We start from the raw sequence: 16,274 nt of genomic DNA, 5'->3' as shown, positions 1-16,274 counted from the left end.
GAAGAAAAAATTTTCTGGAGCTGGGACTTGGTGAGGTGACCTCTCAATGCACCCAGAGGCTGCCTGATTTTTCTCAGATTTTTAGGAGAAGGATTTAAATGAATTTCATCAAATTTGGCAAATCTGGTCCAAACTTGCAGCAAGTATAGTTTGAAAAATTTGAACTGAAGACCAGTGGATCTTCATGGATCTTGGTTGAGGGTTCAAAGGACTAGCTAGGGGAACTGGTTTGGAGGCAAAATTCAAAGCATAAAGGGTAGCTCCTTTGAAAACCTCCAAGGATCAAGATAGAATGCAGAAATTGTTTTTGATAAGGAATAAATGGGAAAAATTGTATGGAGAGGTTCAACTTGCTGTATTTGAGGTACAACAAGATCCAAAGGTGGGGAAAGGTTTATGGGAGTGGATTTCCACTTGGGTCATGGCAAGAGGGATTTTTGAAAAGGGGGAAAGATCACTCAAAAATACTACAGTGCCATTAAAAGATTTCAAAAGAAATTTTTCCTAAGTGAAAAGCATTTGGTTTTGAGTACAAATAAAAAGGGCAAACCTTCAAGACCAAGAATCAAGTCTTGGGTGAATCCAAATAAAACACTTGCCATAAAAGAAAGTTTTTGAGAGGGTGGGTCCTTTAAAAGAAAAAATTTCAAGTACTCTCCTCAAATAGAAATAAAAGTTTGAAAATTCCAAATTAAAATTTTGGGTGTCACACTACCCGAGATCCGCCGGTTTTGACACCGACAGTAACCCCAGCGACTCAAGCACAGCACAAGGTGGACGTCGCGAAACTACGAGATGAAATAGCTCAGGCTAAGGAGGAGCTTAACGCTGAGAATGCTAAGATGACGACAGAGCGAGCCGCCTTGGATGCAGAATCACAACGGATTCTAGCAGAAGCTTTCCGGTTAAGCTTGGATCAGACTGCATCAAATGTCGTTCTTCGCAGGAGGCACCAGTGTCGTCTCCCTCCGGAGTATGATGCAAGGAATCTTTTTAACACCCCAAGGGCAAGACCAAGTAACCCGCCCGAGGTAAACTGGGTTGTCGAAGCACCCGCAGCCGAGCCAACGGCTCAACCATGTGTTACGGATCCGCCTCGTCTGAATTTAACCCCGCCTCAGCAAGTGCGAACGCTGCCGGGTCATTTTTATAACCCTCTGGATAACATGATTGCTTCGGCGGCGCGGCTGGTGGCTCTTCCTGTGCAAGGTGAGACTTGAAGGAAATATGCCCTAGAGGCAATAATAAAGTTGTTGTTTATATTTCCTTATATCATGATAAATGTTTATTATTCACGCTAGAATTGTATTAACCGGAAACTTAGTAGATGTGTGAATACATAGACAAACAAGAGTGTCCCTAATATGCCTCTACTTGACTAGCTCGTTAATCAAAGATGGTTAAGTTTCCTACCCATAGACATGTGTTGTCATTTGATGAACGGGAACACATCATTAGAGAATGATGTGATGGACAAGACCCATCTGTTAGCTTAGCATAATGATCGTTTAGTTTTATTGCTATTGCTTTCTTCATGACTTATACATGTTCCTCTGACTATGAGATTATGCAACTCCCGAATACCGGAGGAACACCTTGTGTCCTATCAAACGTCACAACATAACTGGGTGATCATAAAGATGCTCTACAGGTGTATTAAAGGTGTTTGTTGGGTTGGCATAGATCAAGATTAGGATTTGTCACTCCGTGTATCGGAGAGCTATCTCTGGGCCCTGTCGGTAATGCTCATCACTATAAGCCTTGCAAGCAATGTGACTAATGAGTTAGTTACAGGATGATGCATTACGGGACAAGTAAAGAGACTTGCCGGTAATGAGATTGAACTAGGTATGCTGATACCGACGATCAAATCTCGGGCAAGTAACATACTGATGACAAAGGGAATGACGTATGTTGTTATGTGGTTTAACCAATAAAGATCTTCGTACAATATGTAGGAGCCAATATGAGCATCCAGGTTCCACTATTGGTTATTGACCGGAGATGTGTCTCAGTCATGTCTACATAGTTCTCAAACCCGCAGGGTCCGCACACTTAACGTTCGATGACGATTTTATATTGTATGAGTTATGTGATTTGAGGACCGAATGTTGTTTGGAGCCCCGGATGAGATCACGGACATGACGGGGAGTCTCAAAATGGTCGAGAGGTAAAGATTCATATATAGGACGATAGTATTTGGACACCATAAATGTTCCGGGGGTACCGGGTACGTATCGGGTCACCGGAAAGAGGTTCCGGGCACCCCCGGCAAAGATATGGGCCTTATTGGGCCTATGGCGGGACAGACCAGCCCCTAGTGGGCTGGTGCGCCCCATACATGGTCGAATAGGGGGTGAAAGGAAAGGGAGAGGAGAGAAAGGAAGGGGCAATTCGGCCTCCCCTTTCCTTCTATCCCCCCTCCTCTTTCCTTCTCCCTCCGGAAAACATGGAAAGGGGGAGGACGAATAGGATTAGGCCCCAAGTAGGATTCCTCCTACTTGGGGTGCGCCTCCTGCTGCTCCCTCCCCTCCCACCTATATATATGTGGGGGGCACCTCTAGAAGATACAACATTGTTTCTTAGCCGTGTGCGGTGCCACCCTCCACAGTTTACGCCTCCGGTCATATTCTCGCAGTGCTTAGGCGAAGCCCTGCGTGGATAACTTCATCATCACCGTCGCCACGCCGTTGTGCGGATGGAACTCATCTACTTCCTCGACGATCTACTAGATCAAGAGTTCGAGGGACGTCATCGGGCTGAACATGTGCAGAACTCGGAGGTGCCGTACGTTCGGTGCTTGATCGGTCGGAACATGAAGAAGTTCGACTACATGAACCGCGTTGTCAAACGCTTCCACTTTCGGTCTACGAGGGTACGTGGACACACTCTCCCCCTCTCGTTTCTATGCATCTCCTAGATAGATCTTGCATGATCGTAGGAATTTTTTTGAATTACTACGTTCCCCACAGTGGCATCCGAGCCAGGTCTGTGCGTAGATGTTATATGCACGAGTAGAACACAAAGAGTTGTGGGCGATAATAGTCATACTGCTTACCAGCAATGTCTTAATTTGATTCGGCGGTATTGTTGGATGAAGCGGCCCGGACCGACATTACATAACCGCGTTCATGAGACTGGTTCTACCGACGTGCTTCGCACACAGGTGGCTAGCGGGTGTCTGTTTCTCCAACTTTAGTTGAATCGAGTTTGACTATGCCCGGTCCTTGTTGAAGGTTAAAACAGCACACTTCACAAAAAATAGTTGTGGTTTTGATGCGTAGGTAAGAACGGTTCTTGCTAGAAGCCCATAGCAGCCACGTAAAACTTGCAACAACAAAGTAGAGGATGTCTAACTTTTTTTTGCAGGGCATGTTGTGATGTGATATGGTCAAGACGTGATGAGATATAAATTGTTGTATGAGATGATCATGTTTTGTAAAAGTTATCGGCAACTGGCAGGAGCCTTATGGATGTCGCTTTATTGTATGAAATGCGATTGCCATGTAATTGCTTTACTTTATCACTAAGCGGTAGCGATTGTCGTGGAAGCAATAGTTGGTGAGACGACAACGATGCTACGATGGAGATCAAGGTATCAAGCCGGTAACGATGGTGATCATGAAGGTGCTTTGGAGATGGAGATCAAAGGCACAAAATGATGATGGCCATATCATATCACCTATTTTAATTGCATGTGATGTTAATCATTTATGCATCTTATTTTGCTAAGTACGGCGGTAGCATTATAAGATGATCCCTCACAAAATTTCAAGGTATAAGTGTTCTCCCTGAGTATGCACCGTTGCTACAGTTCGTCGTGCCGAGACACCACGTGATGATCGGGTGTGATAAGCTCTACGTTCACATACAATGCATGCAAGCCAGTTTTGCACACGCAGAATACTCGGGTTAAACTTGACGAGCCTAGCATATGCAGATATGGCCTCGGAACACTGGAGATCGAAAGGTCGAGTGTGAATCATATAGTAGATATGATCAACATAGAGATGTTCGCCATTGAAGACTACTCCATCTCACGTGATGATCGGACATGGTTTAGTTGATTTGGATCACATGATCATTTAGATGACTTGAGGGATGTCTATCTAAGTGGGAGTTCTTAAGTAATATGATTAATTGAACTTAAATTTATCATGAACTTGGTCCTGCATATCTATGTTGTTAATCAATAGCTTGCGATGTAGCTCCCCGTTTATTTTTGATATGTTCCTAGAGAAACCTAAGTTGAAAGATGATAGTAGCAATGATGCGGACTGGGTCCGTGATCTAAGGATTATCCTCATTGCTACACAGAAGAATTATGTCCTTGATGCACTGCTAGGTGATAGACCTATTGCAGGAGTATATGCAGGCGTTATGAACGTTTGGCAAGCTCGGTATGATGACTACTTGATAGTTTAGTGTGCCATGCTTTACGGCTTAGAACCGGGACTTCAAAAACGTTTTGAATGCCACAGAACATATAAGATGTTCTAAGAGCTGAAATTGGTATTTCAGACTAATGCCCAAGTCGAGAGGTATGAGACTTCTGACAAGTACTTTGCCTACAAGATGGAGGAGAATAGCTCCACTAGTGAGCATGTGCTCAGAATGTCTAAGTACTACAATCACTTGAATCAAGTGGGAGTTGATCTTCCAGATAAGATTGTGATTGACAAAGTTCTCTAGTCACTATCACCAAGTTACTTTAACTTTGTGATGAACTATAATATGCAAGGGATGACGAAAATGATTCCCGAGCTCTTCACGATGCTAAAATTGTCGAAGGTAGAAATCAAGAAAAGAGCACCAAGTGTTGATGGTTAACAAGACCACTAGTTTCAAGAAAAATGGCAAAGGGAAATAAAGGGAACTTCAAGAAGAATGGCAAGCAAGTTGTCACTCCCGTGAATAAGCCCAAAGCTAGACCTAAGCCTGAAACTGAGTGCTTCTACTGCAAAGGGAAAGGTCACTGGAAGCGGTACTACCCCAAATAATTGGCGAATAAGAAGGATGGCAATGTGAACAAAGGTATATTTGATATACATGTTATTGATGTGTACTTTACTAGTGTTCATAGTAACCCCTGGGTATTTTATACCGGTTCAGTTACTATAATTAGTAACTCGAAAGAGGAGTTACAAAATGAATAGAGACTAGTTGAGGGCGAGGTGACGATGTGTGTTGGAAATGATTCCAAGGTTGATAAGATCACCATCGCATACTCCCTCTACCTTCAGGATTAGTATTGGAACTAAATAAATGTTATTTACTGTTTGGGTTGAGCATGAATTTGATTGGATCATGTTTATTGCAATACGGTTATTCATTTAAGTCAGAGATAATTGTTGTTCTATTTACATGAATAAAACCTACTATGGTCTTACATCCAATATAAATGGTTTACTGAATCTCGATCGCAGTGATGCACATAATATTGATGCCAAAAGATGCAAAGTTGATAATGATAGTGCAACATATTTGTGGCACTGCCGTTTGGGTCATATTGGTGTAAAGCGCATGAACAAACTCCACGCGGATGGACTTTTGGAATCACTTGATTATGAATCACTTGGTGCTTGCGAACCATGCCTCATGGGCAAGATGACTAAGACTCCGTTGTTCGGAACAATGGAGCGAGCCACGTACTTATTGGAAATAATACATACCGATGTATGCGGTCCGATGAGTGTTGAGGCTCGCGGCGGGTATCGTTATTTTCTAACCTTCACAGATGATTTGTGCAGATATGGGTATATCTACTTAATAAAACACAAGTCTGAAATAGTTGAAAAGTTCAAATAATTTCAGAGTGAAGTAGAGAATCATCGTAACAAGAAAAAGAGTTTCTATGATCTGATCGCGGAAGCGAATATTTGAGTTACGAGTTTGGCCTTCATTTAAAACAATGTGGAATAGTTTCACAACTCACGCCACCTGGAACACCACAGCGTAATGGTGTGTCCGAACGTCATTAACGTACTTTATTAGATATGGTGCGATCTATGATGTCTCTTACCAATTTACCACTATCGTTTTGGGGTTATGCACTGCATTCACGTTAAATAAGGGCACCATCTAAATCCGTTGAGATGACACCGTATGAACTATCGTTTGGCAAGAAACCTAAGTTGTCGTTTCTTAAAGTTTGGGGCTGCGATGCTTATGTGAAAAAGCTTCAACCTGATAAGCTCGATCCCAAATCGGTGAAATGTGTCTTCATAGGATACCCAAAGGAGACTATTGGGTACACCTTCTATCACAGATCCAAAGGCAAGATATTCGTTGCTAAGAATGGATCATTTCTAGAGAAGGAGTTTCTCTCGAAAGAAGTGAGTGGGAGGAAACTAGAACTTGATGAGGTAATTGTACCTTCTCCCAAATTGGAAAGTAGTTCTTCACAGAAATCAGTTCCAGTGACTCCTACACCAATTAGTGAGGAAGTTAATGATGATGATCATGAAACTTCAGATCGAGTTACTACCGAACCTCGTAGGTCAACTAGAGTACGTTCCATACCAGGGTGGTACGGTAATCCCATTCTGGATGTCATGTTACTAGACCATGACGAACCTACGAACTATGAGGAAGCGATGATGAGCCCAGATTCGGTGAAATGGCTTGAGGCCATGAAATCTGAGATGGGATCCATGTATGAGAACAAAGTGTGGACTTTGGTTGACTTGCCCGATGATCGGCAAGCCATAGAGAATAAATGGATCTTCAAGAAGAAGACTGACGCTGACGGTAATGTTACTGTCTACAAAGTTCGACATGTTGTGAAAGGTTTTCGACAAGTTCAAGGAGTTGACTACGATGAGACCTTCTCACCCATAGTGATGCTTAAGTCGGTCCGAATCGTGTCAGCAATTGCTGCATTATGATTATGAAATCTGGCAAATGGATGTTAAAACTGCATTCCTTATTGGATATCTTAAAGAAGAGTTGTATATGATGCAACCAGAAGGTTTTATCGATCCTAAAGATGCTAACAAAGTGTGTAAGCTCCAGCGATCCATTTATGGACTGGTGCAAGCCTCTCGCAGTTGGAATATACGCTTTAATAGTGTGATCAAAGCATATTGTTTTATACAGACTTTTGGAGAAGCCTGTATTTACAAGAAAGTGAGTGGGAACTCTGTAGCATTTCTGATAAGTATATGTGAATGACATATTGTTGATCAGAAATGATGTAGAATTTTCTGGAAAGCATAAAGGAGTGTTTGAAAAGAGTTTTTTTTAAGAAAGACCTCAGTGAAGCTGCTTACAAATTGAGCATCAACATCTATAGAGATAGATCAAGACGCTTGATAAATATTTTTCGATGAGTACATACCTTGATAAGATTTTCAAGGAGTTCAGAATGGATCAGTCAAAGAAGGAGTTCTTGCCTTAGTTGAAAGGTATGAAGTTGAGTAAGACTCAAAACCCGACCACGGCAGACAGTAGAAAGAGAATGAAAGTCATTCCCTATGCCTTAGTCATAGGTTCTATAAAGTATGCTATGTTGTATACCAAACCTGTTGTGTACCTCGCCATGAGTTTGGAAAAGGTGTACAATAGTGATCCAGGAGTAGATCACTGGACAACGGTCAAAATTATCCTTAGAGGAGAAAGGAAATATTTCTCGGTTATGGAGGTGATAAAGAGTTTGTCGTAAAGAGTTGCGCCGATGCAAGCTTTGACACCGATCTAGATGACTCTGAGTCTCGATCTAGATACATATTGAAAGTGGGAGCAATTAGCTAGAGTAGCTCCGTGCAGAGCATTGTAGACATAGAAATTTGCAAAATACATACGGATCTCAATGTTGCAGGCCCGTAGACTAAAATTTATCTCGCAAGCAAAACATGATCACACCTTAGTGCTCTTGGGTGTTAATCACATAGCGATGTGAAGTAGATTATTGACTCTAGTAAAACTTTTGAGTGTTGGTCACATGGCGATGTGAACTATGGGTGTTAATCACATGGTGATGTGAACTATTGGTGTTAAATCACATGGTGATGTGAACTAGATTATTAACCCTAGTGCAAGTGGGAGACTGAAGGAAATATGCCCTAGAGGAAATAATAAAGTTGTTATTTATATTTCCTTATATCATGATAAATGTATTTATTCATGCTAGAATTGTATTAATCGGAAACTTAATACATGTGTGAATACATAGACAAACAAGAGTGTCCCTAGTATGCCTCTACTTGACTAGCTCGTTAATCAAAGATGGTTAAGTTTCCTAGCCATAGACATGTGTTGTTATTTGATGAACGGACAAGACCCATCCTTTAGCTTAGCATAATGATCGTTTCGTTTTATGACTATTGCCTTCTTCATGACTTATACATGATCCTCTGACTATGAGATTATGCAACTCCCGAATACTGGAGGAACACCTTGTGTTCTATCAAGCGTCACAACGTAACTGGGTGATTATAAAGATGCTCTACAGGTGTCTCCGAAGGTGTTTGTTGTGTTGGCATAGATCAAGATTAGGATTTGTCACTCCGTGTATCGGAGAGGTATCTCTGGGCCCTCTCGGTAATGCTCATCACCATAAGCCTTGCAAGCAATATGACTAATGAGTTAGTTATGGGATGATGCATTACGGAACGAGTAAAGAGACTTGCCGGTAACGAGATTGAACTAGGTATGATGATACCGACGATCGAATCTCGGGCAAGTAACATACTGATGACAAAGGGAATGACGTATGTTGTTACGCGGTTTGACCGATAAAGATCTTCGTAGAATATGTAGGAGCCAATATGAGCATCCAGGTTCCGCTATTGGTTATTGACCGGAGATGTGTCTCCGTCATGTCTACATAGTTCTCAATCCCGTAGGGTCCGCACGCTTAACGTTCGATGACAATTTTATATTGTATGAGTTATGTGATTTGATGAAGGAATGTTGTTCGGAGTCCCGGATGAGATCATGGACATGACGAGGAGTCTCCAAATGGTCTAGAGGTAAAGATTCATATATAGGACAATAGTATTTGGACACCGGAAGTGTTCCGGGGGTACCGGAAATGTATGGGGTCACCAGAAAGAGGTTCAGGCACCCCTGGCCAAGATATGGGCCTTATTGGGCCTCTGGCGGGACAGACCAGCCCCTAGTGGGCTGGTGCACCCCATACATAGCCGAATAGGTGGGTGAAAGGAAAGGGAGAGGAGATAAAGGAAGGGGCAATTCAGCCTCACCTTTCCATCTCTCCCCCCTCCTCTTTCCTTCTCCCTCCAGAAAACATGGAAAGGGGGGAGGCCGAATAGGATTAGGCCCCAAGTAGGATTCCTCCTACTTGGGGCGCACCTCCTGCTGCTCCCTACCTCTCCCACCAATATATATGTGGGGGAGGGCACCGCTAGAATATAAAACATTGTTTCTTAGCCGTGTGCGGTGCCCCCCTCCACAGTTTACGCCTTCGTCATATTCTCGCAGTGCTTAGGCAAAGCCCTGTGCGGATAACCTCATCATCACCGTCGCCACGCCATCATGCTGACAAAACTCATCTACTTCCTCGACGCTCTACTGGATCAAGAGTTCGAGGGACGTCATCGGGCTGAACGTGTGCAAAACTCGGAGGTGCCGGGTCAGGTGTTTTGGCGATTCGGATTTGGTGGCTCAGCAAGTCTCAAGAACTTGGGATTCCAAAGACCCGCTCATGGTGGCTTATCGTCAGGTGGTTGATGCTATTGCTGGTCATTTCAAAGGCTATAAAGTGGAACATGTTGATCGCAGGAAAAATGAAGCGGCTGATGCTTTAAGCCGGCTGGGATCTCAGAGTAAGCCGGTACCACCTAATGTGTTTCTTGATATTCTGAATAATCCTTCAGTTAACACTACAAAAAAATACACTTCCGTGATGATACATGTTTGTCACAGTAGGTCACGTTTTCTGTCATGCATGTACATCCATGACAAATTTATGACAGAATCAAGATAGTCATACCTGTGCTGTCGTAGAAGTGTTCCGTGACATTACCAAAATTATCATCACGGAAGTGTCCACTTCCATGACGATAAATCGCGCGTCACAGAAGTGCTTTTGTCAAGGGCGACCGACACGTCGCATCCACCGTAACGGAACGCCGTTAAGCTATCGGGTCCGGTTTGGGATCCGATAACCCGGTAACAGCCCCGACCAATGGGGATTTTCCGCGTGTAAAATCATCATTGGCTGGAGGAAACACGTGTCCGCTCACCTTTGGGACAGATGTCATCCACTCATTGGACCCAAAGCGCCTATGATACGCCGACACGTGGCACAGCCCAACAGAGGCCCATTCGTGTGAAAAGGCCGGCCCGTTTGACTTGGTCAAAAGGTGGCAGGCCGGCCCACGGCAAGCCTGTTAACGGCCTGTTCGCATATAGCCCATTTACAGCCCGCTATCCCAGGGCCCGTTTACGGCCTATCCGAATTAGGCCCAGTAGCGTCATCTGGGCCGTCCAATATAATTCCAGCCCGTTTTAACTTCCAGCCCGTGTATGGCCCATGACATCTTTCGGCCCATATGAGGCCCTTAGTAACCCTCAGCCCCTTAACGGTCCGTGGTAAAACTGGCCCGTAATGAACAGTGTATCACTTTATACCCATTAACGGCCCATTATTCCGTTGGGCCGTTTCCAGCCCATGATATCTTTCGACCTTCTCAGGGCCCATTTATTCTTGGGCTCATTTCCAACATTCGGTTACTTACGGCCCGTTACTGTCATTTTCTGCTTGTGGGCCAAATTCAGCCAGTGGTCACAGTCGGCCCGTTTGCGGCCCGTTAATACGTTGGGCCGTTTTCATGTAAAAAAAACCCGTTGGGCTGTTTTCAGAGAGTTATCAAATACGGCCAATAAACGGCCCGTTATTGTCCACGAATAGTACGGCCCATGATTGGCGAAATGATGATACGCACCGTAGAAGGCCCATGGATCCTACGGCCCGTAAAAGGCAAATGGATCGTACGGCCCATAGAAGGCCCATGGATCCTACGGCCCGTATAGAAGGCCAATGGATCCTACGGCCCGTAGAAGGCCCATGGATCATACGGCCCGTAGGAGGCCCATGGTTACAACAGTCCGTGTGTTGCCATGATTATTTTGGCCTAGTTTCCAAAAATAGGTTATTGTGGCCACTAAACAAGACAATAAGGAAATAAATAAGCAAGCAATTAACACTAGCCTATTACCGCTATTACACATATTACATCCATTCGGCACAAAGTTTGCCACCAGTGCAAACATAGGGAACAAAGCAGCATATTACATACCCTGGCCGTCAAAATTGGCCACTAGTGCAAATAAACGAGGCAGCAAAACAAGAGCATAACTGAAACAACTTCATAAGAGCTCAAGAAACGTGGTATCCACCATGCTGGGAATAAGTTTAGCAATCTTATTAGCTTTGTCCTGTTTGGCGCTAAAATCCTCCAACACTTGCTGTTGCACCAGAAAGTATGCATCTGAATGCTCTAGGGACTTCCGCAGTCCTTCCGCTTCTTGTCGCAGCACAGCTGATCGATGTCTTTCAGCCTGTAGTTGAGACACAAGAAACCGAACTGATTCAGACAGTGAGTTTGAATAGCTTGTGCAAGCGGTAGTGGCCAGTAACTCCAACACTAAACCAAGACCGGACTTTGGGGTTGTCTCACTGTCTTCGAGATAGTCTTCCTTAGATGTTTTATCAGCTGTGTTGGAGACCAACAAGGATGTGTCACTATCCTGAACCTTATCTGCATTACTTCCTCTACCATTGCTTAATAAGGCACTCTTCCCCAATATTTTGTCAGCATTCTAAAAGAAGAAACATGCAGACACATAACAGTTTAGCATGTACTAGTATATGAAACTCATTTGGGTGAACCAGTTCATTAGTAAGGTGGACAGGATTAAACTACCAAGTCTTCTATTGCCAAGTACTAGTACATAATAAAAGCATCAAACAAACATATGTCTATGTCCTATGGTCACTGCATTGTCTTGCCAAATCAAAGTAGAGACACGGTTCAAATCATATCAGTTCAAGACAAAGCAGCAGTGAAAGAATACAAAGCGTGGGAAACTACACGGCACAACAAGATTTCAGATGGGTACCACGGGTCTACATGTACAACAACACTATTGGCCCTGTTGTGATGCTAGTAATGTGCATGATATGAGAAGTCAACTTTATACACAATTGAAATTGAAATCAACAGAGCTATTGATAAGAGCAAGCCTGTTAAAGAAACATGCGTGAACATACCTGTTGTGCCATTGAAGTTTCGATTGGATCCTTCAATTTTAAATAATTTTGTATGAGTAAATACAGTAATACAAGAGCAAAGCAGTATGCACGATAGCAATCATAGTTAAAAATGGCGCGCCTAAGCGAGCGCTTAAGCGCGCCTAGGCTCTAGGCGTTCGCGAAACGCATTGCGCATAACTACGCTTAATCTGTGCATAACTGCGCTTATGCATGCGCTTTGGTCAGTAAAGTGCAAGGCGGTGGCAAAACGCACAATTAACGCCTAGCGCTTTTTTGAACTATGATAGCAATGGAATCTTAAATTAGAACAGTTGTTCTTCAGGTTTAGGCACTTGTTCTACATGAACAGAGTACAGTAAGACGCAAGATTATAGTACTTAAAATAGAAAATGAGCTCATAGACCTTACCACATTCTTGGTTTGGGACCAGTACAGAACAAGGCGTTCCCAGTAATCGTCCAGTAAATGTGTCTCAGGAGAACGTAAGGGAATTTGGCTTTGCTGGTGAAGTACGTTTTCTTCGGGTATTTCCGATACTGCCGCCAAGCATTCTTGAAGATAGCAGAGGTATTAGCACAGGTTACCTCATCATGAGTTTCCAAATCGGTCCTTCTCTATAGAGAAAAATGGGAAAATTTGTTGTATTATAACCATCATGGAGGTAGGATGTATGGGACAAAGCAAAGTAATTGCCATGAATAACATTACTTGCACATAACTCCTGGACAAACACCTGCAACTGGCATTTTCCTTCATCTTCAGTATAATATTTCCAAGATGGGAAGATACGCACATACGATTTAACAACATCAAATGCGATAGATGCTAAACTACGACTAGCTTGTTGTGCTTCCTCCACAGGAATGGGCGTACTAACTGGTGGAGTTGGGGTTCACCGTGGCAGTACTGGCCCTTTGGGCACTGGAGCTACCTTACTAACTGCTCTTGTTTGGGAGCTCTGTGGTGGAGATGGTGTTGTGTCAATAGGAACTGGGTTACTATCTGCTAGGGTTGGGGTTAGATTGGGTGAAGCTGGTTCTCTGTCCATCATAGTAGGGGTACAATCTGCGAGAGTTTGGGTTATGTGTGGTAGGGCTGGTTCTCGTGCATGTACAACCGGGGTGCTATCTCCACCAAGAGGAGCACTGTTTTATTTGAAGACCGTGTTTTTAGTCCGCTAGATTCTGGCATCACCCGCTCCAATTCAAATGGCTGATAAACAGGAAACATAGTTGAATGTACATACATTGTATGAGAGATAGATGCAATAGATAGTGTGGAAAAAAGAGGGCATGAAATAGTTGACATGTATATTGTTTAACTAAAACGGATAGCATGACACAATTTCACATATATGATGTCTATCTAAACTGGATAGCATAGCATAACATAATTCAAAGATATGATGAATAACTAAACATGATCGCATGACATAATTCACCTACATGTTATCTAAGTAATCAGGATCGCATCATTTAATTCACATGTGTGATTTATATGTTAAACAGAGGGCATTAGACATGATGTCTGAACTAAGAACATGGTGTTGAATATTGTGTATATGATGTCTAATCTATGCAATGCAAGACACCATATGTATGATATGAGCAGTACAACCGTGCCAAGTTAGAGCATACACCTCGGTGGGGGAATAGGACTGGTCATCTGTCTCTGAATCCATCTCTGAGGAGCTATCGGGACCCAACAAGAGATCTGCTTCGACAGGTAGCACTGTCTGTGCTGAAGGCCTTGTTTTCACTCCAGATTTTTCAATCTCCCACCCAAATGGCTGATTCACAGGAAGAGTAGTTTAATGTACAAACATTGTCGACAAATGGAAATGTAATGAAGAAAAGGATGGCCAAGATATCATTCAAATATATGATGCCTGGTTAAACAGGATGGCATTGCACATTTCACGTATATTATGGCTGGCTAAAAGACATGAGACTGCACAATTCCCATATATGGTATAGAAACTAAACAGGTGGCATTACAGAACATTTCTAAACTAAGTAGATGACATATATGATGTCAAAAGTAGGCACTGCAAGGCAACATATGCATGATATGACTAACATCATCATGCCAAGGTAGAGCAAAAACCTTGGGGGTAAATAGGAGTGGTCAGCGGCATCTGAATCCGCCTTAGAACAGATATCTTCCTCTGGATTACAATCTGGAGAGGGGTGGGGAGGGTTTTCCATTGAACCCACCATGGAGCGATGTCTGCATGACATTGTATTTCCACGCAAAACTCTTCTCTTTTTCTCTGCATGTTCACCATGACTGTGTACAATATCTGACATGCATACGAAAAAAATATGGTGAGATTATGTAAGGAGAGATGCAGAAATTTAGAGTGATAGTAACAACCAGTGGATGGATCCAAAAATAATGATAGCAGGCTGATGATTGCTTTAATTAAATAAAAAGACAGATGATGATTGCTTTACTATTTGTTTCCCACCCAAGATGAACAACATAGGCATACCCTAGGTGAACCAGATATTAGACAAAGATACTATTCATTGCTTCCTTGTGCCCCACAACTAATTGAGAACTCAAGTTTGAGCATTAATTTGGACCTGACTTGGAGTCCAAGAGGTGAACAAGATGATAAAGAAGCAGGTAATTTTAAGCAATGCATAACATAAGCAGAAACAAAAGAGTGCGACCTCTCTTGTGGACCTGTGTACTCCTTAGGTTCATCTACTGAGTCGATGATGGTGATGCCGTTGTGGTGGGTGCCGGCGGCAGGGAAGGAGATCTGAGGCGGCGAAAGACGGTCAGGAATCGTGATGTCTGGTTTGGTGGATGCTTCTGTCGATGGAGCAGCTCAGTTGAGGTGGACGATGTCGCGGCAGGAGTAGGACAAACCACACAAAGTTCCCTTCGACACCTACCTGTAACTGAAGTAATTCTGTAAGGGCTCATTTGGCTTGCATGATTCTAAAAACGCAGGGATAGGAAAAACACCGGAATAGGATAGGAATGCACATGGTAAACAGAGCATTTGTAAACACAGGATTTCTGTCAACTTGAGTGTTTGGTTTACAGGAATTGGAAGAGCATAGGAATGCAAAGAAACATGGCCAAAATAAAGTGAAACCATATGAAAGCGTGTACAGTTAGAATGTTATTCTGCCACTAATGCACTTGGTCTTGTTTTCATGCATAGGATCTTGAAAAGTAGGTCCAGGTGGATGTTTTGCTTCATTCCTTTCAACAAAATGCATGAATAATTGAATAGTAGACTGCCATTGGAAAATTCCCTATTGCTATGTTTTTCCGTTGAACCAAAATAGCCCTAATGGATCGACATGAATGTATAGTAATAAGTGATGCAACAAGTGTACAACCTCTTTGCCGTAACCGTGTCGACCTCAGCATCATTGGGTTGGTCGCTGAAGCAGTTGAGGCACAGGTGGCTGTCGGAGGTGTGGAGGAAGATCTGAGGAATCTGTAGACGGCGTCCAGGGCACTGCTCTGTTGTGATGGATCGTTCTGTCGTTGGAGAAGCCCCGGTGAGCCATAAGACGTCAAAGCTGAAGCAGCACAAGACAGACATCGTCAATCTCAAGTGGGATTCTAATAGCAGCTCCAATAGATGATGTAAAATAGATGTAAAATTTACATCACCAAAAACCACCTGACTACAACAGATGAGTTAAAAACTATTGACTCTGAACTCAACTGTCGAAACTGAAATTTACTGTGGAATCTGAATGTTATTGTCGAAACTGAACGCAATGGTAGCAGAGAGGCACTTGACATGTAGTTTAGGGAGGGCTTGCAGTTCATCTTCAACCTACACCTCCCTGAGCCGCCAGCCACCACCGGCCGAACCGCCAGCCCCAGCGCCGCCTTGCCGCCCCAAAACAACTCCCCACCACCGGTCCGCCGCCGCCCCGGCCAGCCCTATAGGCCCTCCGCCCCCACCCTGAACCCTAAGATAGATAGTGGGTACCTCTCCGGCGAGCCCCCGTCCCCGCTGCGGGTGGTTCTTCCTTAACTCCGGCGAGCCCCCCCC

The sequence above is a fragment of the Triticum aestivum genome, chromosome 5D (assembly GCF_018294505.1).
Source record: "Triticum aestivum cultivar Chinese Spring chromosome 5D, IWGSC CS RefSeq v2.1, whole genome shotgun sequence".
Classification (NCBI taxonomy): domain Eukaryota; kingdom Viridiplantae; phylum Streptophyta; class Magnoliopsida; order Poales; family Poaceae; genus Triticum; species Triticum aestivum.
Note: the sequence above shows the minus strand (reverse complement) of the source record.